The following is a 26,490-nucleotide window of genomic DNA, read 5'->3' on the forward strand; positions in this document are numbered from 1 at the left end:
GTAACAAATTTTTCATGGGAATCATTATAAATATACGTACTTTATTAAACACTCACTAGGTGCCAGGAATTGTGCTTTGCCTTACATACATTATTTCATCTTCACCTCACAAAAATTGTATTAGATAAGCACATTTATGTCTCCATCTATGAATGAGGAAATAAAACACATAGAGATAAATAATCCAAGGCTATGTGAGGCCAGGGTTCAGGGCCATGCAGGACTATCCTCATCCAACTTAAACTAGTGCTTTCAATCTACATGTCCACTCAAGACAGTCTGCTTCATGTCACTCAAAAACTGGGTGTCAATATTCTGTGTGTTTCCAGTGTTATTACAACTATAAACCTACTTGGAAGCCCTTAAGAGGGAAAGCTGTGGATGCTGACATACATCACTTAAATCATTACATGCAAAGATATACCCACGTGCCTGATGGTTTCATCCGTGCCCTAGGTGGCTACTGGCCTGCAGTCTCGGACCCTGGAATCTGTGAACACAGCCTTCTTGCCTTACTCAGAGGCTCAGAAAACTCTCCCAGGTCTCTCTTCTCTAAAGAACAAGAAGGTAGCCCCAAAAGCCCTCTGTCAATTGCCTTTGTATTCCCCTTCCCGAGGCTACCTTGTCAAACTATCATTCCTGTTCTACCCTTCACTTTATCTGCCTTTTACTCTTCCAAGTGCCACCAATATTTATAGTCACTCAATAACTGTACAATCATGTCACGGATGACTACTATTTTGGGGAGACTAAGATAAATACTATATACGTATGTATGAGTGTGATACATACATACATATACCCACAAATACATCTATGTACACACATACATATCTGTGGCCTTCTATTTTCATGACACTTAGTAAAACCACTTACTAGTCATGGCACCACTGTTATGTGACAATTTCACTGAGGTTTTGTTTCCTCATTTGTAAAATGGTGACTATGGTAACTTTCTTAAAGGACTCTTATAATAATTAAATGAGATAATTTCTGTAAATTGCCTACCACAATGTCCAGCCTTTGGGCACTCACTAAATAATTACTGTTACCAGTACTATCCCAGCATCCTTTAATAATGGATCCTATGGCTCACATTATCATTCATTCAGATCTTCCTTTCTTCATTCATTGAGTTAATTCACTCATTCACTCAGAGGTTCTGGGGCCTAGCCTAGAAAAAATTCTCCATGGGTGACCTCCTCAGATTATTTTGAGAAAGAGGGGAAAGGGAAAGGGCACGGAGATGTATTATACAAAGATTTGCTGAGTTTTTACTTTGGATCAGGACTTCACTAGTATGTTCTATTTAATCCTTCCAGCAACCACATGTAGAAAGTATCTTCATCCTCATTTTATGAATGGAGAAACTGAGTTCCAGAGATATTAGGTCTCCTGTCCAAGGTCATACAGGTATGGAGAGGCAGAGCCCAGATTCCATCACAGATGTCACATTCTGAATACTGTGGTTGTATCCCTGAGCCAAATATCTACCCAAACCACTAGGGAATAATCAGCCTTGAAGAGTAAAATGTTGATTTTAAGAAAGCAGAGTGTACAGTGCTACAACCCAGTGACAATTGCCATTTTCCTTTTTAGCACCTTGAGCTACAATCAGTTCCCAAACATACAACAGATAGGAACTGAAAAGCCCTGGTTATACAAGTACAGTTCCAAAAATTTTTTTTAATAAAAAGCCAGAGAGAGACTAAAAAACAGCAGGAGTGCAAAGTATGTGGAAATACAGAGTTAGAAATAAGGGCAAATGAGTCTCCTCTCCCAGAGCAGTAACACCATCCTCAAGGTCTCTGACCATTTCCATGACCTGAAATCCACAAGGACCCTGGAAACGTCGAGCAACCTGAAGTCCTTATTCATTAACTATTCATTGCCAAAGGTGTTCCACAACTACTGTAACTCTGTTTCTCCTGTGAGTCATACCCTGTGCTAAGCACCAGAGACACCTACAGTACCAGGTTCTTGCCCTCACTGAATTTCTCCTCTAGTGGAAAGAAAGGATTATTAAATAATCCTATAAATAAGTATATAGTTGCACTTACAATAAGCACTATAAAGGAGAAACATCTGGAGCTGTGAGCCTCTATAATAGGGTGAACTGCCATAATCAGGAAAGCCTGATTACTTTAAATTTACATTACCCTAAAGAAGTGAGGAGTAAGTTGAGAGAGAGGGAGAAAGGGATGTGTATTGGTGAAAGTTCTTAGCTACAAGCAAGAAAGTCATCTTTAGCTAGCTTAAGACAGCAGGCTTTTATGGAGGGATATTAGACAGCTCACAGGATCATGGAGAGAACAGAGAACCTGAGCTTCTAGAATCATCTTCTCCAGCAGAAATAAACTGAGGCATGGGTACCAATATGGGATGGTGATCTAGAAAGATCTCCAACTTGCTTCTCTCCATTTCTTCCCTTATGACTTTCACTTCAAACTCTCCCTGTGGTTTCACCTCTTGAAGCACCATGTCTCAGCTTGGATGAGCCACCTGAAAGACAACCAGTGAGTGTGTGTAGACTAGGCATGAGGATATTTCCAAATGGGCTCAGATTGTATCACTCAGGATATGCTGATCTCCTGCTCAAAATCTACTAAGAGTTTCATGACTTCAAGATAAAAGTGAAACCCACTGCATGGCTCCCAACCCTGTTAATGAGCTGGCTATAACCTACATACAACAGACACATCCACACCATTCCTTGCCTATGTGGAATTCTGCATTCCAGAGCTCGCCTATGCATCTAACAGACGTAGCTAAGCAGCGGGTAAGGCAGCTGGAAGGTGAGAAGTGACCACAATGAGCAGGCGGCCTTCTGAAAAATGTAGCTATCTGCCTCACTAGTGATGAGCAGCCACAAGCTTCCTCTGACAAGACATTTAAGGAATGGGAAAACTGCATTGTATCCTTTCCTTCTGTTAATAAATGATAAAGTAATTTGCACTTTATAAAAATATGTTAACTCTGTCACTTGGTACGAGAGTACTTGGATTAAAAAGGCCCTCTGTGTACTCATCTCTCAACAGTAGCTAGAATTCTATGATTAAAGCCTGCTTCTAACAGATTTTGGCCCAAATACTAGAAGCTGGTTCTTCCACTATGAGGTGCCTCCAACAGAGAGACTGTTTGACAGAGAGGCCATGGGACAGATGACTTGCTACTAGGAAACCCTGATGAAGGTTTCCACAAATGTGCAATCTGTATGTGTGTCCAGCACGCCTGAACAGGTTTGGCTGCCAGATTCAGGCAAGAAAAAAGTAAATATTGTGTCTAGACTCAAGGATAAAGGTGTTGATGAGTGTGTCTCCCCAGGTGCATTGAGGAATAGCCACTTCTCGTTGAAAGCAGAAATTTAAGGTAACAGTTTCAGAACTGTGTGCTGGCTTAGGCGGAACCTCCAGATTTTTCTGGGGGTGAGGGTGCACGCTCAGCCTGCACTGTAAGCCCATCATGAAGGCAAGCTGGGCTTCTGAAATAAGGACCCCTGGAGGATCTCGTCTGTACACAGTGAAATCTTAACACAAGACAGATTGATTTGAATGTATTCTTCCCCTGACATAAACATCTCCTGGGAGAGCTAAGGCAGACCAGCCTGGGGGTGTTCTTCTCCTGGGTGAGAGGCTAAGTATGAAGGGAGAGTCCAAGGACGCCCCCAGCTCAACCAGGATAATGGTGCAGTTTGTGTGGATATCCTATGGCTATGCCTTTATGTTCTCTGGGATAAAAAGTATTTCCCTCAAATGGGACATTCTGCTTTAGGCAAAAGTGTACACCTTCAAAACATCCCCAAAATCATAGAGCTCCAAATTTCCAGGACTCTTATTTTGACTAATACACCAGAGAGTGACAGAGAGAGAAGGAAAGAGGGAAGGAGAAAGAGAGGAATGGATGGAGAGAGAGGGAGGGAGGGAGGCAGGTAGAAGAAAGAAAACTAGCCCTCCCACCTTCTTCAGTTTTTTTATAGGTTTAATTTACTATGAGAGTTCTAACCCAGAAACGGTAAAAAAAAAAAAAAAAAACTGTATGTTTTTGTACATTTAGATGTAAAAAGATTTATAGTAGGCATAAAGAAAACAGTGATAGTTTAAAACTAAATTAACTACTCCAAAGAAATCCTTAGTTAAAAACTAACTAGACAGATTGTTACATAATCAAAGTGATAATTTCTTCAAATTTACTTCATTATAAATAGCATTGTACATATGTGTGTGAGAGATAGAATAAGGAGAAATGGTTAGTTAACACTTGAAATATTTTGAACAGAAATCCACACTTCAGAGAGAGCTGCTTAAACTCTAATTATAAAAATCTATATATGAGACTTGTTTATCAGCTAAAAAGAGATCAGAAATGTTTTTTTCAGAACCCAATAGAAAAATGGACAAATAAAATGAACAAACAATTAACAGAAGGGAAAACTCAAGATGCTAAAAAGCATATAAAGATTTCTCAAACTCATTAATTTTAGAAATGCAAATTTAAACCAAAATCCGACATTATGGACCCATCAGATTAACAAAACTGGACAGCTGGATAGCATCAAAGTTGGTGGAACTTGGAACCTCTGTGCACCGTTGGTGGGAACACAGACAGGGGCGGCCATGCTGGAAACCAAACCAGCACCATTAACCAGGACCCAGGAATTCCCTTCTGAACAACCCCCAGGGAAGTTTTCTCAGATGCACGTGGTAAATGGGCATGTTTGCTATAGCAGCATTTGCAGTACAAGGAATTGAGGAAATGGAGGATGAATGATGAGGTGGAAGGTACGTAGATCAACATGCAGCCTTGGAAGCCATGTGTCAAAGATGGCAGAGCCAGGAGATGGAACCAGTTGGAAAAGAGCTATGTGCCAATCAGGAACACTTGCTTTGGACTTTATAGGAGCAAGTTCATGCAAAGAAATTAAATTTTAAAAGGAATTAAAACATGTCATAGGACAAAACTAAGAGACATAACATTTCGTCATCTAGTACTCATTGTATATATTTGGGTTTGTGTGTTTAGGTTTCTGCATTTCCTTAATTAGATCTGTTACATCTGCCTGCGTACCTCAGGAATTAACCAAGAGTACTCCTCATTTTATTTCTTAAATAATCAAACATCATTTTAAAAAATAAGAAGAAATACCCAGGTGAGAAATACTCAAATGTGGCTCTCTTTATAGGGGTGGAAGCTAAAATGAGGCCAATTATGAATAAAAATCCAATATTTCTCATGTGCTGGTCAAATATATGCAGTTATATTAAGTTTTTAATTATACAAATGGCTTTATTTTAACTCACTTAAGTTCATGAGATAACCCTAATTGCCTATTTAGTATCCATTTCCACTTTCTTACTAACAAAACAGTTAAAACTATTCCGCCTCCCTGCTGCCCTTGCTGCTAGGCATAGTGATTTAATTCAGTATGGCAATAAGATGTAGGTGGCCCTGAGGAAGAAGTTTTGTCTGAAATATAAAAGAAAACTTTGTTGAGAGGTAGCCTTTTGCTTTCCGCCTTCCTCCTTATTTCTGCCTGGACCATGGATGAGAGGTTTGAAGGGCAGCAGCCACCTCGTAACCACAAGGCACACCAAGACTGAGGCAGAAAGTCTGCACATTGAGGGTGACAACACAGAGGGATTTAAAGGAGCTGAATTCTGGTGGCTTTGCCGAGCCACAGGAACAGCCTGGACTCCCTGCTACCCGCCAACCCTACCCTACTTCTTATCTGTTAGTCATTGTTAGTTGGTTTTCTATTATTTGCAGACAAATGGATTCCTGATACCATGTTAATCTTTCTGCACAATTTCAAATACAAGGACTTCTGTTTTCTTTAAAAAGTGGGGGTGGTGGAGAAAGTCATGAACTTAGTGTTCTATAATTTATATAAATGTCTTGCAAAGTAATTTAAATTTATAGTTTTAAAATGATATTCAGAAATTAAGTTGAGGGGGAAAAAAGACTGTCTGATAAGTAAGAGTTTCTCCTGAATATCCAATACAAAATACGAAATCAAAAATCTAAAACTCTATTTATAAAAGTGTATTTTTAAAACTTCTTTTAAAAAGTCAGCTTCACAATGTGGTGATTCCTCAAAGAACTAAAAACAGAACTATCATTGACCCAGCAATTCCATTACTGGGTATGCACCCAAAGGAATAGAAATCATTCTAGCTTAAAGACACATGCACATGTATGTTCACTGCAACACTATTTATAATAGCAAAGGCATGGAATCACATAAATGCCCATCAATGACAGATTGGATAAAGAAAGTGGATCACCTGAGGTTAGCAGTTCGAGACCAGCCTGGCCAACGTGGTAAAACTCCGTCTCTACTAAAAATACAAAAATTAGCCAGGCCTGGTGGTGTGTGTCTGTAGTCCCAGCTACTTGGGAGGCTGAGGCAAGAGAATCGCTTGAACCTGGGAGGCGGAGGTTGCAGTGAGCTGAGATCGTGCCACTGCACTTCAGCCTGGGCAGCAAGAGGGAAAGTCTGCAAGAAAAAGAGAGAGAAAGAGAAAGAGAGAGAAAAAGAGAGGGAGAGAGGGAGGGAGGGAGAGAGGGAGGGAGGGAGAGAGAGAGAGAGAGAGAGGGAGAGAGAGAGAGGGAGAGAGGGAGAGAGAGAGGGAGGGAGAGAGAGAGGGAGGGAGAGAGAGAGGGAGGGAGAGAGAGAGGGAGGGAGAGAGAGAGGAAGGGAGAGAGAGAGGGAGGGAGAGAGAGAGGGAGGGAGGGAGGGAGAGAGGGAGGGAGGGAGGGAGAGAGGGAGGGAGGGAGGGAGAGAGGGAGGGAGGGGGAAGGGAGGGAGGGGGAGAGACGGGGAAGGGAGGGAGGGGGAGAGACGGGGAAGGGAGGGAGGGGGAGAGACAGGGAGGGAGGGAGGGGGAGAGACAGGGAGGGAGGGAGGGGGAGAGACAGGGAGGGAGGGGGAGAGACAGGGAGGGAGGGGGAGAGACGGAGGGAGGGAGGGAGGGAGAGAGACAGAGAGGGAGGGAGGGAGGGAGGGAGGGCTTGGGACATATACACCATAGAATACTATGCAGTCATAAAAAAGGAAGAGATTGGGCTGGGTGTGGTGGCTCACACCTGTAATCCCAGCACTTTGGGAGGCTGAGGCAGGTGGATCACCTAAGGTCAGGTGTTCCAGACCAGCCTGGCCAACATGGCAAAACCCAGTCTCTACTGCAAATACAAAAAATTAGCCAGGTGTGGTGGAGGGCACCTGTAATTCCAGCTACTCAGGAGGGTGAGGCAGGAGAATCACTTGAACCTGGGAGGCAGAGGTTGCAGTGAGCAGAGATGACACCATTGCACTCCAGCCTGGGAGACAAGAGCAAGACTGTCTCAAAAAAAAAAAAAAAAAAAAAAAAAGGAAGAGATTATGTCTTTTGCAGGAACTTGGATAGAGCTAAAGGCCATTATTCTTAGCAAACTAACACAGGAACAGAAAACCACATACTGCATGTTCTCACTTATAAGTGGGAGTTAAATGATGAGAACGCATGGACACAAAGGGGGGCTTGGAAGGAGGGAGAAGATCAGAAAAAAGTACCTATTGGGCACTGGGCTTAGTACCTGGGTGGCAAAATAATCTGTACAACAAACCCCCATGACAGAAGTTTACCTATATAAGAAACTTGCATGTGTAACTCTGAACCTCAAATAAAAGTTTATTTTTTTAAAAAAAGATGAAAACATTTTTTAAAAGTCTGCTTGAGAAATAAATATGTCCTAACCAGGAAAAAGTGCAATACATACAAGTGTTTGTAAACAGCTACAAGCTATAATTTTTATCAATTTCATGATAAATTCAAAATCAGGAAATAGAATGCTATTATAATCAAACTGGGCTTTAATTACAAATTTTATTTTTAAATATAATTTTTTAAAAAGAAAGTAATTAATATGCTATGAAACTGGCAACACTCTAAAATTATACTAAGGTATAAAAATAGAAACTTAAGATAAACATAAAATGACATTAGAAGTTCTTTCAAGGATAAAATTTCCACCATGAAGTTGTAGAATCTGAACCAAGAAATGAAAACAGAACGATTCCCTAACTTGTCTTTTAAGAAAACAAATCTTACACATGAGCTTTATTTTCTCTAAATGATTGGTAATTTCAAACTTGGGAACTTTTTATTGAATGCTTTAGTTCAAAAGAAATAAAAACATACTGTATAATAAAACTGGGAAATTTAACTTTTCATAGTCTAGCAATTTCCTTATAAATTGAAATGAGAAAAAAACATCTATTGGTAATCTTTTTGTTGAAATTCAATTCTTTGTAAGTGACTGTGTGATTTATCTCTCTAGCATTTGCGCAGTTTCTGCAGAAAGCAAAGATAGAACTATATCATGACATATTTTAATTATACCAAGATTAGGTTTTACAGCAGAGGCAAAGTAACTGAAACTTTTTATGACTGCAATTTTCTACATTTCTTATACTTATTTTCATATAAAAACAACAATAAAATATAGTCTAGTTACACTTAATTAAATTGATACTGGAAAATATATAAATGTAATGTTAATGTGGTATTACAATTAATATTACAAATAATATTTCAAAATCCAAATAACTGGGTTTTAAAAAATAAGTTGCTTCTAATGAAACTAGATATTGTAAAATTATATAGGTGCATACTTGGTTTAGATAATTTTTAAGAAAAGTATTTTGGTAACACTGTTAATACTAATTGCAAGGTATCATTGATCTCCTTGTATTTTGCTGCCTTCTATCTTCTGGGGTCCTGGATTTATACAATTATCGAGTGTGGCAGAGAACTGTACCACCTGCCATGGAGGAATTGTGCTCCTCCATGCAATTAGATGAGACTGCATGCTTAGTCCTGGCCAATGTGCTGTGGATCAAAGTGGTATGTGCCCCTTCCCAGACAAAGCACAGTAGAGCCAGGATGTAATACAGCATCTCTCTCTTTACCCTGCTGAGGATGGTGCAGTTTTAAGATGGTGGACCTGGCCAGGTGCAATGGCTCACGCCTGTAATCCCAGAACTTTGGGAGGCTGAGGCGAGTGGATCACCTGAGGTCAGGAGTTTGAGACCAGCCTGGCCAACTTGGTGAAATCCCATCTCTACTAAAAATACTCCATCTCAAAAAAAAAAAAAAAAAAAAAAAAAAAAAAAAAAGATGGTGGACCCATGTCAGAGTGGATCGCTGAGTGGATTCCTGAGTGACCATGTGGAGCATAACTCCAACTGACCCACAGTAAATATAAACCATGAATGGGAAAGAAATCTTTGATGTGTTAAACTATGTAGAATTATTTTGGCTAATTAACTGAGATAATTAGTATGTCTCTACTCATCTAAATAGAGTTCAACACAAAACTATCTAGAATAAGAGTTAATGTCATTAATAAATACACATGCATATGCAAAATCTAGGTTTACATTTTAGTTCACAGAGATAATTTCAAGCAAAACTCAATATCTTCAATTTGTCTATGTTCTGTACTAATCGTATGGAATGTCTGCATCACATACTGGAAGTCCTATGGTTTTGTGTTTCTTCAAGTCTTTCCGAGAAACAATAAAAAGCAAATGAAAGTAGTTTTTTTCTTCCAAATTATATACCATAACCAGATGATACCAAGAATGAAACTTACCTGGAACTCTAAAATGTAAAACACACTCGCCACTATTTGGTCTTCACCAACCACCAAGTGTTTCTTGAAAGCTCTGTCTGATCTATTCTGCACTAAAATTCATGCTCAAATTCAGGAACCCCCCACCCCTGGAGACCAATCTTCCTCCTACATTTTTACCACTTATTGTCTTCTCTGTATACTCCTCCTCTTCTTTGCCTTCAGTGGAGTGGGTCTCAGGGTTTGGTTCTATGTTCCTAACCCTTTCACTCCACACTTTCTTCTTTGAAAAACTCATCCCCATCTGTGGCTTCATTGACTTCCAAATCTCCCCCACTATGGCAGATCTCTCATCAGCAGTGTGGGCGCATGTGGTGCCCACAGGGCATCTCCACTTAGGTGTCTGGTAAGAACCTCAAGAAGTTCATCATTTCCCCCCAACAAGCCTGCTTCTCTTCCTCTGTCCCTTTCTCAACATTGTCATCAACCCACACATCTAGAATATTATCCTTGGAAATCCTCACTCATCAAGTTTCCTCCCACCCCCCACTCCTTAGTTTTCCCATTAAACTCGGGCCTTCTCTTTTCACACACAGCTATACTTACGCATATTTCTGCACCAGCTCCAGTCTTCCCCACTCCTATCCATTCAACACTGCTTCAAGTGAGCTTCCTAAATGCCAGTCTCACCTAAATCCTTCAATGCCTCCCCATCGCCCAGGATTGAGTCCCCTTAGCATAGTACTCCAGGTTTCCTGTGATCTCATGCCCTGTGATTACATTTTTGTAATGGAGCCTCTTTTCTCCCTACTCCTCTCCCTGGCATCTGAGTTCCAGCTGTACTGAACTCCCTGTGCATCCCTGGACCCTGCTTGCACCCTCATCTCTGGACCATTGTTCATGCTATGCCCTGCATCTGAATGCCTTTCTCATCCAGTTCATCTGGCTAAGCACTAGTCATCATTCAGGTTTCATCATGGCCACTACTTCCCTGAAGATGCCTTCTCTGCCCTCCAAGCTGACCCAGGCTTCTCCCCTCTGATGCTCCACTTCCCTGTGCTTCCCTAAAGTGGAACAATAGAATTACCCTGTCATTGCCTGTCTACTAGCCTATCTATCCTCCTCACTCCCAACTCTATGAGCTTTCTATGGGCAGGGACAGAGGTAGATTCTCCATGAATCTGAGGATGCTCGAGCTTCAGGCTCCTCACTCGCCCAGCTCCTTCCCAAGGCTCTTAGAGGAGCCATAACAATGTCCTCATTCAGTGAGAACACAATCCTCAACACTGTCTTCTCATGGTCATATGATTTGTCAAAAAGATTCAAACACAACCCATTAAAAATGTCATCTTTTTCTACCTGACTTCCCCTCTATGTCACTTCCTTTCATATGGGGGCACTGAAATGGTTGTGGGATAGGTTTAATTTGGGGTCAGTGGGGGTATTTTACAAAAGTGCTTCACGGTTAACTTCTGTGGAATATTCTTACTGTCTAATGCACAGACCCCCCCCAGTATCATGTACAAAAGTGCAGGGCCAGAGATCGTGTTGTGATATGAACATGCTCTATAGCACCTGGAGGTGGAAGATAAGCAAAGTTTAAAACGCTCAGAGCTGGAAGCTTATCTGTGTAATATTCTTAAAATCACAGGAAGAATAAAATTACTAGCAAAGACTTCTATGTTCTTCCACATCTAGATTGAAAATGCCTCTCTTTTCAGGAATATATTCAATAATGTCACATACGGAATTATACATTTGGCACACATTTAAAAATTTTTTATGGGAATGCCACAAAATAAATTGTGTCATCATTCTTGTGCTATAGGGTACAAACCTGTAACAATGCTACAAACAGAGAACATGTTTATATGGGAAGTAGCATGTTTTAAACATCCCTATGGATCAGGACAGATCTTGGTGCATCTGAAACAATTTGTGTTCCCCAAACCTGAAAGATTCAGATAAAACAGCATACAAAATCATCACCAATGCAGGAAGATGATCTGAAGAAACCAGTCTGGCAAAATTGCTATACAATGTATGTAGTATAAAAGTAAGTTCACAGGGTACTATGTTAAACATGTATTTGAACTCTTTTGTGTGTGCCTTAATTTCAGATTAATATTGTATGTTTTTGGAATTAATTATCACCACAAAACTCAAATATAACAGAAAGGAAGCATCCTAGTGGAAGCCAAAAATATCAACTGAGAGACTAGCAAAGGCTTCACAATGTCCAAATCTCCTATATCACATGGTTTAAAAAGCTGATGGCACAGAGGAAGATAAGGAAAGAATCATGATATCCATAAAACAGAAATAGATAGATTAAAAAAAAACAGAAGGGATAAAAAGGTTATAAGAATCAACACACTATCAAACAAGAAATAAAAGAGCAGAAGAGATGCAGTGCAGAATTCATATATCCAAAGTAGAGGTTTTCTCCAAATTCACAACAATCCTCACTCTTACAAGACATTACCATAATGATGCCTGAGGATAAAAGAAACTTTCCCCAACTCTCAATAACATAAAGCAATTTTTGATGATAAACTATACAAGAGAAAGGATTGAATTGTCTTTTGGTCCTCCTTGGAAAAGAACATTACAAAATCATTGTCATATGAAGAGATGATCAAAGACCATGCTATCAAAATATAATAGCAAATATAGATATGTGTCAGTTAATTCAAGTAGAGGATTGTTTTTCTGAACTTTTCAGCTTTTAAAAATGTAAAATTTGATGTAATTTCTTATGCTAAATAAATATTCACATTTTAGCTATATTCATGATCTTGTATTATTTTCACTAAAAGGATACATAGTAGTGAGATCTACTCCCAGGTGGGTGGGGACTCTGTTTTTCATATTTCTACCTCCTATCTCAGCCCTGTGCTGTCACCTTGGACTTGCTCAGTAAAGGAAAGGGATGAGTTAGTGAGCTGGCTGTGTTACTATCACCCTGCCTCTGTGACTCCCAAAGTCACTCCACCCTCTAGGCCTCTGATTATTCCTCTATGTACAGAGAGTCCTTTCTTTCCCAAGGGTTTGGACATCCCTAGGGCTGAGGGATCTGCCTCAGAGTCTGCCAGGTCAGTCAGCAAAACTGCAGAACAGCCTGTACTCCACAGATGAGCAAATGTCCTGGGAACTTTGTTTGGCTTTTTGTGTGTTCAAGGACTTCAACTTTTTAGAGCAGTTTGAGGTTCACAGAAAAACTGAATGGAAGGTAGAGAGATTTCCCACATACCCTCTCCCAGACACATCTAGAGCCTCCCCCATCATCAACATCCCCACCAGAGTGGTACGTTTGTTACATCAGCACATCATTTCCACCCATAGTTTATACCAAGATGTCGTACATCCTATGGGTTTTAACAAATGTACAGTAACATGTATCCATCATTATAGTGTCATAAGAGTAGTAGTTTTGCTGCCTCCCAAAAATCTTCTGTGCTTTGCTTATTCATCATTTTTTCTCCCAAACCATTTACCTTTTTACTGTCTTCATAGTTTTGCCTTTTTAGAATGTCATATAGTTAAAATTACACAGTCTGTTGCCTTTTAAAATTAGCTTCACTTAGTAATATACATTTAAGTTTCTTGCATGTCTTTTCATGGCTTAACAGTACACTAATTTTTAGTGCTGAGTAATATTCCATCATCTGGATGTACCAGTTTATTTATCCACTCATCTACTAAGGAAATCTTGGTTGCTTCCCAATTTTGGCAATTATGAATAAAGCTACTATAAAGATCTATGTGCAGGTTTTTGTGTGGACATAAGTTTACAATTCCTTTGGGCAAATACCAAGGAGCATGATTGGGAGATAATACAGTACAAGTATGTTTAATTTTGTAAGAAATCATAGAAACTTTGTTTTTGATGCACATGGCCCAGCAAAGAGTCCCTCTGTAACTGGCCCATTGTAGTTAAGGCAACACAGAAGTGATGAATCACCTGAAATCGAATCCTATGTTGCACATTCCTGCCCTGTGGACAGTCTATAGGCTTGTTGAATTGCACATGAAATGGAAAGTGTCTCACCATTCTCTAAAGCAATGGAAAATTCTCTCATCCTCTGCCATGGCTGATTCTTTGCACAGGTCACAGGTAAGGGGCAGTGAGGATGCTCAGGCTCATATTGATTTAGCATAGTCAGGCCTTCACTGTGTGTATTCTCCTGTTGGCTGCCCAAGTTCAAGGCAAGGCTGTTATTAATGCTCCTGCTTCAGGATGTTAGTAGATCGTTGAAGTTATTTTTTTTCCTGGGCACATTTAAATGGACCTAGAACATTGTAATTGCCACAAACGGACTCCCTTCCAAAGGCAAGCTGCACAACTTGGTAATTTCTTTGAAGGCTCACATTCTACTGCTGTCTCCTTCTACCCAAGTGCTGAGCAGAAGCCATGTGTGGAGCCAGGCCTCTACCACGCAGACCCACCCACAGTCCAGTGCAGAAAAGGACATTCATGCTGAATGTGCAACTGTCAGAATAAGCTACCGGCTGTGCACTGAAGGAGACTCAGTTTTTCTTGCTGTAATAAATACTATAGAACACTTCTAGTAAAAATAACTATAGGGCACAAGCCCTGCCCAAGAGCTTTATTTTTATAGTTAATCCTCTCAACAAGGGCAAGCAGTCGGTAATATCCAAACAGACACAAGTCCCTGTGTTTAACACTGTTTTCTTAATTGTAAAATAGCAGTGATGACAGAAACCACAACTGATCGCACACCTACCTGGGGCCAGACCCTGTCCTAGGCAATGGGAGTGAAAGATGAGAAAAACACATTTTCTTCTCACAGCATTTAAGGAGCTCCTGGGGTCGGGGTGGAGATAAACATTTAAACAGGGGATTTACAACAAAGCAAATCACAAACGACACAATGTTTAAAGGGAAGTTTGAGCAAGTCAGAGACATTTTTGCTAATGCAGGTCTAAAAGAAAGCTATTTAGCTTCCCAAAATAATTTTCTATGAAAATCCTTCCAGACTGTATTTAAAATATAATTGGGTTTAGAGAAGGACAGGAAAACAGAGAGATGCAGATCCAACATCCAATCTTCATTGCTATGCATCTTTCCCCCATTAATCTTCACAATAACTCCCATTATGTTATCACCACTTGATTACCTTTGTTTTTCAGATAAAAAAACCTGAGGCTCAGAGAGGTTAAGAGACCAAAGCCAGGTCACAGAGCAGCACGAAATCTGAATGCAAGTGTGTACAATTGTCAAGCCCATGTGTTCTCCAGCACTCAGCAACCTTTTCCGGAATGCAGACATAGTATGAATAAGGGACCCCCTTGTATTACAGAACCTGGAACTTGAGAAAACCCCAGGCTGAGTTGGAGGTTTTGAGTCCTGTTTCTTCATTCATTTTCCCCCTTTCTCCTGCTAAACACAGCTGCTTCACCTTACCAGGCCCAAGATTCATTGCTGCTGGTGTTCAGGCCTGAGCTCAGCTCTCTGGGGACCATGTTTGAGAAGCTTGGTGACTCAGACCTTCCACTCTAAATTCCTATTAAGCACTCTAGATTTAATAGCTGCTATTAATACAAATTATGCTTCATTAAGCATGAAGCTAAGGAGAATGCAGCTCAGAGGCTCCGGTTCAATACAGGACTGAAGGACAAACAGCACGGCTATTTTTAATCCTGGCAATGTCAGTGGGGAGAGAACAGCCCAATGCTGCATGTGCCTGTCCCTACTTCTGCAAATTGAATTTTCATATTTTCAAATAAACATCCCTTGTTTTTAGCTTGTGGTGTGTGACAGAAGTAAACATTTCTAATCCTTGAGAGATGGTAGTACCAAGAACATTTTTCCCTTCACAAAACTTTTTTTCTACAAAACCTAAGAAGGTACAGGGAGGGAGAAGCTATCAGCAGGTCCCCTAGCAGGGGTTTCCATTAGAAATCTTCCTGGAGACTCTAACTCCACACCTCAGTGAAGGCTCATGGGCTGGGGGTTAGCAAATCTTGCCATGACATCCTATTAACCTCGCTGGTTTTATAGACTGTGTTCTATCCAGAGGCAGCTCAAAAGTAGGCAAAAATTACAACTGTGGAGTTCTTCTAGATTGGGGATCAGTAAGCATTTTCTGTAAAAGGCCAGAAAACCAACATTTTAGGCTTTGTAAGACCTATAATCTCTGCCATTGCAGCATAAAAACCACTACAGACTACACATAAAGGCATGTGCATGACTGTGTTCCAATAAAACTTTATCTGCAAAAATCAGATGTAGGCCAGATTTGGACCACAGACCATAGCACCCTACATTCTATCTGCTTCAAACTGTCACATCATAGATTTTGTTGTAATGGGTATAACCTTAGTTTCGTAAGACTATGTCATGACAACTTTATCTGTTTACCTACAAAATTGTGACAGTTGATAGCCATTTAAAAAGAAATTCTCTGTGTGATACCAGTACAGGCTTATGGCATTACCATGTTTGGATGGCTCGAATTTAGTTGTTAGTTCCACTGTGTTCAACTAAGTCTGTAGTATCACATTGACGGGGGTGCAATTTGCAATCAGCACTTTAGCTGAGAAGTCAATTTGGATACTTTTGTATTTTATATAGTACATGATCATTTTTGTTATAAGAATCTGACAATGAGTACACTACCCTTTCTTCCAATGAAATGTTCTAGTTTATCCACTATAGTAGGTAAGATATATGTTTTGGCTAATATTCATTCCTACCTTCTTTTGAGAAGTTCCTTGCCCTTCAATTTGATGTTATTGCTTTGGCCAATGAGATATTAGGGCACAGAAAGGGAGGAGAAGCTTGAAATGACAGGTCTGAGCATGCTTTCCACCATAAGTGATGCCAATAAGGTGATAGAGCTGCTTCCAAGAATTTATGAGGAACAGGGTAGCCCTTGAATAAGATTGCTAGGGGAAAAAGAAAACAAAATTAAAAAAAAAAAAAAAAACAGATTACTAGGCCAGATGCAAAACTAGTGACTGTCTTACAGGGCAGTAAAACCACAACTGAGAGGTGGCAGGGGAGGGGTTATTTTCTGTAAAACAGATTAAAAATTGGCATATAACTTTACAATGTCTGGACCAAATAGTGAATAGCAAGGTCAGACACAGGTACATTCTCATAGATATTAAAAAATCAATCTTCAGTTGAACCTGTTAACCATTAGAAGGATATCTGCCTACATTTCCGCCTTATTCTCAAGCTTTAAGCAATTCTTCTTCATAATGTTGAAGGCTACATAACGATCCCAAAGAATTATCTTTGAGTTGTAAAGGAAATTCAGTGCCTAAGCAACAGCACTCAGGAATTTCCTAGGTGCAGCAGATCTGTTGACTCATGCAATGTGGCCATTCAGTGTAAATAAACCATAGGCTTTGTGTACCCTGTTGCCTCAGCTGTTCCACCAGCTGAGGTGTCAGAGGCAGAATGGCTAGAAACCCTGTGATAAAGGAAGGCACAGGTCATTCTTCCCATGCAGTGGCTTTTGTGGATTGGCTTAGACTGAGAACAATTGCAGCATCAGTAGCTCCACTTGAAGCTCCACTTCAATTTCTTTTACCTTTCCCTGACATTGAGACCACCTTTAAGAAGGTTCGAACTCATCCAAATGGGTTAAAATGAACAGTCATCTGATTTTATTGGCCTCACTGTATCTATGTAAAGCAAATATGTCAAGACTCCAAAACTGTCGTGGTAATAACAGTATGCCTGAAGCTGAGACAGCTTCTGCAACTATTAAGGAAAGGGAGAAAGGCTGAGCTTGAGTCCTGACATTGTTGGACCACTCAGTGAACCCTGGAATACCCAGCCTTACTTATCCTAAAGTAAATCATAAATGTCCTTATGGTTTAGCCAATGTTGATTGGGTTTCCTCTTACATGAGACCAAATGCACCCTAACTAAAACTGTGTGTGTGTGTGTGTGTGTGTGTGTGTGTGTGTGTGTGTGTGTGTGAAGATAAGGAGGTGAGGCAAGATTTCTCTCTTGAAATAAGCGTATAGACCCAAATTCAAAATACATGTGGAAATCAAATGCAATGGAAGACAAAATAAACAGTAAAATATGAATTCATTCCAGATGAGAGTAAAATTATAGATACTTCGATAATGACTTTAAATAAATATGTCTAGGATCCTTATGAGAAGAATTATAAGTAAAAGTGACAGAAATTATGAGACAAAATAATGCATAAATTAAAATCACACTCAGCTATTGAAATATATTTAATTTTCAAGATTTCTGATTCTGTTCATTATCTTTTTATATTTTTTCTATTTTAAGCATTTTAAAGATGCTTTGGCCAGTTCTCCTAAGGATGTATCAATTTGACTTGACTAAAAGTCCCAGAAATATTAAAGATGACAAGATAGAAAAAGATGCCTCAAAGAATGCAGAAATTATATAAAGAACTAAACTGTCTAATTTTATGTTTAACAGTTTCCCAAATGTGACAATTCTAAAAATTTACATGACATTTATGGAAATAGAGTGTACAACTGAAAAACAATTTCCAAAACTATTGATGACAAAAAGCAAATTTGGATGAACCACACCAGAGGAAAGATTGATTTACCATTTAACTCTCTCTATAAACAACGACATTACCAAATTATTGACATATGAAAAGGCAATCCAAAGAAGGAGCCAAAAATGTACTGAGATGAGCTAATCCAGGAAACTCTATTTATTAGATGACGCTGAAGGCCAGTGTCATAACTCCACATCCCGGCACCTAAGGGATGCGTCTCCAGCCCCTCATCACAGGTGCTGTCTCTGATCTGGCAGAGCACCTGACTGCAGTACTCAGGGACACAGCACAGGTTCTGAGCACTAGTGGTAGGATGCAAGCAAGCACTGTGACTTGCACCTCTTCACCCTCTGCCTCTCTAGACAGCCCATCTTCCCAATTGAACCCTGAACTAATAAATGAGGTTGAGGTTTCTCTAGCTTATGATATACAAATCAAGGCTTTCTGTCCTTTGACAAGCATTACCAATAGACCTATAACCAGGTAAAATCTTCATTCACTGAATCAGAAACTTTAGCCTTCAATTTCTTTAGCTTTCTGACTTTGAGCCCTGAGGCCAGTACTCATTAATGAAGTTGTTGCAAACAGTGGCAAATAACCCTACTGCTGTCTTTCCCTCAAAAGCTATTTTATTCGGGCTGCAGAGTCTGGAAGGCAGGCCGCTGCCCCCATTTCCCAGTTCCCTGTGGGTTTTGTTGTGCTGTATTTTAGAGACAACTTACATGGAACACAATCTTCCAATGTGAGACAGGTGATCATAGCCCACATAACCACTGCTCTAGACCCCAAAAGCAGCCCTGCCCTATCTGTCATTACTTAATCTTATCCACATAACTGACCAAGATGGTTTAAAATAGTCTGTCATCTGAAAATGCAATACAATATGCCAGATCTTTGAATTTAGCCATGGCAATTTTTTTTCTGGTTCTTAGTCTTCCACCAAAAAAATTTACGTAGACCAGATGTTGCAAACTAAACGCACAATGTGTTCAGTTAGGCCTACACAAAATTTTTACTAATATGAAACTATTTAACAACAAAAATCAGGATACTACACTGTTAGATCCACTTTTAAATTCAAATTTCTGCTTCTCTGGGAATATTACAGGCAATAGCCACACGGAGCTGGCACTCCTGCTTGGCACCACATGTGTGGCTGGAGAGGGAGCAGCTCACTTCTTCAAACAGGGCATGTTCTCTGCCCCTCAGTTCCCCCCAGTCTCTACTTGTCTAATGGTTGGCTCTGCAGCTCCCTCCCTCTTTTACATTACCTGCCTGGATTCTGCAGGGGTTTGGATTTGTGGTCCTTCATAACATCACAAGCACAGCAAAACCAGCATAAGTCTAACTAAGAGGGGGAAAAAAAATGACCTGGAATCCTGCCTTTCTAACTGCCTTCCACTAAAGTCAGTCTTCACTGGCTGGGTGACTCTTGACACGTTCTATAACTTTTAGGAGTCTTGTTTTTCTCCAGGGTAAAATGAGGCTAATGGTACGGATCCTGCATGATGTTTATGAGGATTAAATAGTATAGTATTTGCACAGCACCTGGTAGCTATTATTATGATTAGTTTATTCAGTCATAAGCCATACTCCATTTCTTAAAGATGGGCCTAAAGCCAGCTACGGCCTCAGAGATCTGAAACATGCTGTGAATGCTGTTTCATATGCAACTTATACAACATATAGCTTGAAAATGCATTTTTAAATATTTCATTAATTCCTCACAATGATTTTGGGAGGTTGCTATTGTTATTACCTATATTTAATATGTGAAGTTGTTGAGGCTTAACAGAGTCCCAGCCCCTGTAATATCCTGAATACATCTTCGTATCACAGCACTTGCCAATTACATTATAATAGTTATCTATGCCTATGTCTGCTTTTCTTCCCAGGCTGTGAGATCTTTGAAATTAGGGACAAATTGAAGTCACCACTGCAACTCTGGTGGATCACAGAGGGTCAGGCCCAGGAAGAGTGCTCAGCCAGCTCTGGCTAAATCAATCAGTCTATGGCCAAAGGAAAAGCCCCGAGGTCGGAGAACCAGTGAGTAACTGTGAGTCAGGTGCAGCCCTAGATCCACTTCCAGTCCACTGTTCTCCCCTTTCCTCAGTAGCGCTGATATTTTTCCTTCACTTCCTCAAACTTCTGAGCCTACAGCTTCTTCACCAGGCAGAAGCTGGGAATTTCACCTATGCAGTCAAATGTGGAACCCAGGCTGCTGATGGGGGCTCCAGTAGAAAGAAACATGACGTCACTCCTTAGGTACTAGAGGGAGAGGTTGTCTTCTGTAAAGCTGCCGATGCTTTGCAGCCCAGGCTGCCCCGCTTTCCTCACAGTACTCCGCCATGCACCCTAAACCAGGTCTCAAGCACTCCAACACCTCACCCACTGTGCAATAACATGGAAACCTTGTAACCAGCAAAACAAAACACACTATAATAAGCTTTAAAATGAGAGTTATTGAAGCTTAACTTATGTACCAAAAGTCAGCCATTTTAAGGGTACAATTTGATTAGTTTCGACAAACTGAATATAATCTTTTAACTACCACCACAGTCAAGATATCGAATATCTGCATTAGCCCCAAAACATTCCCTTTGGCTTCTATCCCAACTTTCTTTCTTCAGGCAACCACTGCTCTGCATCCCATCACTGCATTTTGGCTTTTTCTAGAATATCACACAATGGAAGAATAAAGTATATGGTCTTTTAGGTCTGGCTTTTTCACTCAACATGATGCTTTTAGGATTTATCTGTGTTGTTCCACATATCATTAGGTTTATCCTTTTTATTGCTTAGAATTCCATTGTATGAATGTATCAAAATTTACTTATCCATTTACCTGTTAGTAGACATGTAAGTTGTTTCGAGTTTTTGTCTATGTTGAATAAAGTTGCCATGAACGTTTGCATACAAATGTTTATGTAGAATATGTTTTCATTTCTCTAAGATAAATACACAGTAGTAGAATGGCTGGGAGATAAGGTAAATATATGTTTAACTTTATAAGACAACACCAAATTATTACCTAAAGAGCCTATCCTGCTTTACTCTTCCATCAGCAATTTACAAAAGTTCCAGTTGTTTCCACATTCCGTTTGACATTTGTATGATTAGTCTTTTTATATCTGGCCATGTTAATGTGTATGTAGTAGTATTTCATTGCGGTACCATTAATTTGGAGTTCCCCTGTGACAAATAATGTTAAGCATCTTTTTATATGCTTATTTGCCATTCATATATCTTCTGTGGTAAAGAGCCTGATCAAATCTTTTGCCTTTTTAAAAATTTCAATGTTTTGATTCTTAATACTGAATTCTGAGAGTTCTTTATATACTCTGGATATAAGTCCTTTATTCAATATACAGTTGGCAAAAATTTTGTCCCAGTCTGAGGCTTGTATTTTCATTTTCTTTTTTTTTTTTTAACTGTTATTTTAGATTCAGGAGTATATGCGAAAGGTTATATAGGTAAATTCATGTCACAAGAGTTTGGCATACAGATTATTTCATTACCCAGGTACTAAGCATGGTACCCGATAGTTATTTTTCCCAATCGTCCTTCAGGTAGGCCCCATTTTCTTAAGATAGTCTTTAAAAGGGCAAAAGATTGGATTTTCATGAAGTTCAATTTATCAAATATTTTCTTTCACAGTTTCTGCTTTCTGTGTTTTATCTAAGAAATCTTTACTTAAGCCAAGGTCACAAAGACTTTCCTCTATGTTTTCTTATGGAAATTTTATGGTTTTAGCTTTTATATGAAAGTATGATCTATTTAGGGTTAATTTTTATATGTATTGTATAAGGTCAAGATCAAGGTTCAGGGCAGAGAAGAACCAGGCTGTGTGGATACATTCTGTTATAAGTTTCTGAAGTGGGAGCTGGAAGAGAGCTCTCCTGGGACACCATTGCTCCAGGTCCTGCCTTTACTGCTCTATGTCCACTGCTCTTGGAGTCCCAGGTGACTCTCCCACAGCCTCTGTGACTCTATGATCTGCAGGTATTGGGAGACACGTAACTAAGATGCCAGGAACCCCAGAAGCCACAAAAACAGTGTTGCTCTCTCTCAGCCAGACCTGATCACCTGTCTTGAGCAAAGGAAAGATCCTGGAATGTGAAGAGATGCAAAACAGTAGCCAAACACCTAGATGTTAGAAGATTTCTTGCTTTTTTAAAACTGAGAAAGCCAAGATGGCAAACTAGACACAGCCAGGAAGAGCTTCTGTCACTGACAGACCAGACCATTAAGAAGACCAGCACATTCCAATCAGATCTTCCAGAGGAAGGCATTGAGAGCAGACAGAGGGAGGACACGGACCCTGGGCTGAAGTGAGAGGAATCTGGGAACCCTGCACAGGGTTGCTGAGCACCAGGACTTGTTCCTGGCCCCAAGCAGCTCCTGAGGAAAGAGTTAAACAGGCATGGAGTGAGCCACACTTGCCATGGCCTCTGGAAATCCTAAATGCAAGAGTTAGCCACACTTGCCATGGGCCTCTGGAAATCCTAGATGCAAGAGACCCCACAACCCACAATGACATTTGAATTGGCATGGAGAGCTATTTAAAAAGTTGGCAGGAGCAGGGATCCAGCCTGTGTAGAGCCCAAAGGGTTTAGTGCAGCAGTGGGGGCAGTGGAGCATGGGCAAGGATGCTCATCCACCAAGACTTGCCATATTCCTCTAGCTGGCTTTGTCCTTTGTTGACTGTCAGACCTGGACAGAACAGGGATATCTTGCCTATGGGAAGGGGGCAGTCTGATCTGAGCACCGCCCTGTATGCCAGCCTCTCCCAGGGCCCTTGCCTGGTCACACCTGCTTACAACACAGCCTTGGTTGCCCAATCAGGGCACTTCTCAGCAGCTACCATCATAACTCTCTCACTGGCAGATTCCGCCTAACTATCAGAAAGCTTTTGCAGATGGGCCCTGTCAGCTCATACCCACTCACAGCCTCCCCCCACTGCATTGCTGGCAAAAGCAAGCAATGTGGACCCTACCACCTCACCGCCACTGGCATACATGTGCAAGCACAAATACCACTACCACTGCCCTGACAAAGTGCTTTTTCTGGTACCCCCATCAGAGTATTGTTGCCAGTGGACCAGGAAGACCTCAGCCCCTCCAGCAGAGCAGATGCTTAACCTTCAGGGGCCAGAGAATAAAGCCACTGGCCTTGTCCCAGCCACTCAGGGTTAGAGCACTCAGCCAAGGAGTGCTGAACTGAGCCTTGGCACCTTTAAATCATCCAGAAGCAAAGCCAGTTGACTAAACCCAACCTATACCACAGTCAAATCCTCAAGGGCATCAAAGACCATAAAAGCAGGAAGCCCCATCTAAAGGACAGCAACTTCAAAAATTAAAGGACTATTAGCCCACAGAGATGAGAACGAAACAATGCAAGAATTCTGACAATGCTAAAAGCAAGAGTGTCTCCCACCTCCAAATGACTGCACTAGCTCTCCAGCAATGGTGCTTAACCAGACTGAAATGGTTAAAATGACAGACACAGAATTCAAAATCTGGATGGCAATAAAGATCACCAAATTAAGAAGAAAGCTGAAACCCAATCCAAAGCTTCTAAGAAATCCGGTAAAATGATTAAAGGGCTGAAAGACAAAATAGCCATTTTAAGAAAGAACCAAATTGATCTGATAGAGCTGAAAAACTCACAACAACAATTTCATAATACAATCAAAAATATTAACAGCAGAATAAATTAAACTGAGTGAAGACTCTCAGAGTTCAAAGACTAATTCCTTGATCAACTCAGTTTGACAAAAATACAGAAAAAAGAATTTTAAACAATAAGCAGAACCTCCAAGAAATATGAGATTATGTAGAGATGAAACCTATGACTCACTGGCATCCCTGACAGGGAGAAAGACAGAAAAATCAACTTGGAAAACATATTCAAGGATACCGTCCATGAAAATTTCCCCAACTTCACTAAAGAGGTTGACATTCAAATTCAGGAAATTCAGAGAACCCCTGCAAGATACTATATAAGATGACCATCACTGAGACACATAGTCATCAGATTCTCCAAGGTAAACACAAAAGAGAAAATATTAAAGACAGCTAGAGAGAAGAGGCAGGTCACCTACAAAGAGAACCCCATAAGGCTACCAGTGGACCTTTCCACAGAAACCCCATAAGCCCAAGGAGATTGGGGGCCTATATTCAGCATTAAGGGAACCCCATAAGGCCACCAGTGGACCTTTCCACAGAAACCCCATAAGCCCAAGGAGATTGGGGGCCTATATTCAGCATTAAGGGAACCCCATAAGGCCACCAGTGGACCTTTCCACAGAAACCCCATAAGCCCAAGGAGATTGGGGGCCTATATTCAGCATTAAGGGAACCCCATAAGGCCACCAGTGGACTCTGCAAGCCCAAGGAGATTGAGGGCCTATATTTATCATCCTTAAAGAAAAGAAATTCCAGACAAGAATTTTATATCCAGCCAAACTAAGCTTCATAAGCGAAAGAAAAACAAAATCCTTTTAAGACAACCAAATGCTAAGGGAATTTGTTACCACCAAACCTGCATTACAAGAAGTCTTTATGGGAGCACTAAACATGGAAACAAAATGAATTTAAGTACTATATACACAAAACAAATTTGGACTATATACACTATAAAGCAACTGCACTATCAAGTCTACATTAAAAACCAGCTAACAACATGACAGGACCAATCCACACATATGAATATTAACCTTGAACATACACAGGCTAAACATCCCACTTAAAAGGCACAGAGTGGCGGCCGGGCGCGGTGGCTCAAGCCTGTAATCCCAGCACTTTGGGAGGCCGAGGCGGGCGGATCACAAGGTCAGGAGATCGAGACCACAGTGAAACCCCGTCTCTACTAAAAATACAAAAAATTAGCCGGGCGCGGTGGCGGGCGCCTGTAGTCCTAGCTACTCAGGAGGCTGAGGCAGGAGAATGGCGTGAACCCAGGAGGCGGAGCTTGCAGTGAGCCGAGATCGCGCCACTGCACTCCAGCCTGGGCAACAGCGTGAGACTCCGTCTCAAAAAAAAAAAAAAAAAAAAAAAAAAGGCACAGAGTGGCAAGTTGGATAACGAAGCAACACCCAACAATATGCTATCATCAAGACACCCACCTTATGTGTAATACGCACATAGGCTAAAAGTAAAAGCATGAATAAAGATCTGTCAAACAAATGGAAAACAAAAAAACAGCAGGGATTGCTATTATTATTTTGGACAAAATAGACTTTAAACCAACAACAATCCAAAAGGGCATTCCACCATGATAAAGGGTTCAATTCAACAAGGCGGCTTAACTATCCTAAATACACACGCACTCAACCTGGAGCACCCAGATTCATAAAATAAGTTCTTGGAAACCTACATAGAAACTTAAATCACCACTCGAAGACTTCAACACCCCACTGACAGTATTAGAAAAACCACTGAGACAGAAAACTAACAAATATATTTGGGACCTAAACTCAACTCTTGACCAATTGGACTTTACAGATATCTACAGAACACTCCACCCAAAAACAACAGAATAAACATTCTTTTCATCAACATGTTGCACATATTCTAAAATCAATGACATGCTTGGCCATAAAACAATTCCCAAAATATTCAGTAAAACCAAAATCACACCAATCACACTCTCAGACTACAGCACAAAAAAGAAATTAACACCAAGAAGATCTCTCAAAACCATACAATTACATGGACATTAAAATATCTGCTCATGCAGGACTTTTGGGTAAACAATGAAATTGAGGCAGAAATCAAGAAATTTTTTGAAACTAATGAAAACAAAGAAACAACATTTCAGAATCTCTGGGACACTGCTAAAGCAGTATAAAGAGTCAAGTTTATAGTGCTTAACACCCACATCAAAGAGTTTGAATGGTCTCAAATTAACCACTTGACATCACACCTAGAGAAACTAGTAAAACAAGAGCAAACCAACCCCAAAGCTAGCAGAAGAAAATAAATAACCAAAATCAGAGCTTAACAAAATGAAACAGACACATGAAAAATTATACAAAAGATCAGCAAAACCAAAAGTTGGTCCCTTGAAAGAATAAATAAGATTGAGAGACAACTAGGTAGGCTAATAAAAAAAAAGATAGAAATAAACACAGCCAGAAATGGCAAAGGGAACATTAGCACCAACCGCACTAAATTTTTTTAAAACTCTCAGAGACTATAATGAACACTTCTATGCACACAAACTAGAAAACCTAGAGTAAATGAATAAATTCCTGGAAACATACAACCTCCCAAGGTTGAACAAGGAAGAAACTGAAAACCTGAACAGACCAATAACAAGTTCCAAAATTAAATCAGTAATA

The sequence above is a fragment of the Macaca mulatta genome, chromosome 2 (assembly GCF_049350105.2).
Source record: "Macaca mulatta isolate MMU2019108-1 chromosome 2, T2T-MMU8v2.0, whole genome shotgun sequence".
Lineage (NCBI taxonomy): Eukaryota > Metazoa > Chordata > Mammalia > Primates > Cercopithecidae > Macaca > Macaca mulatta.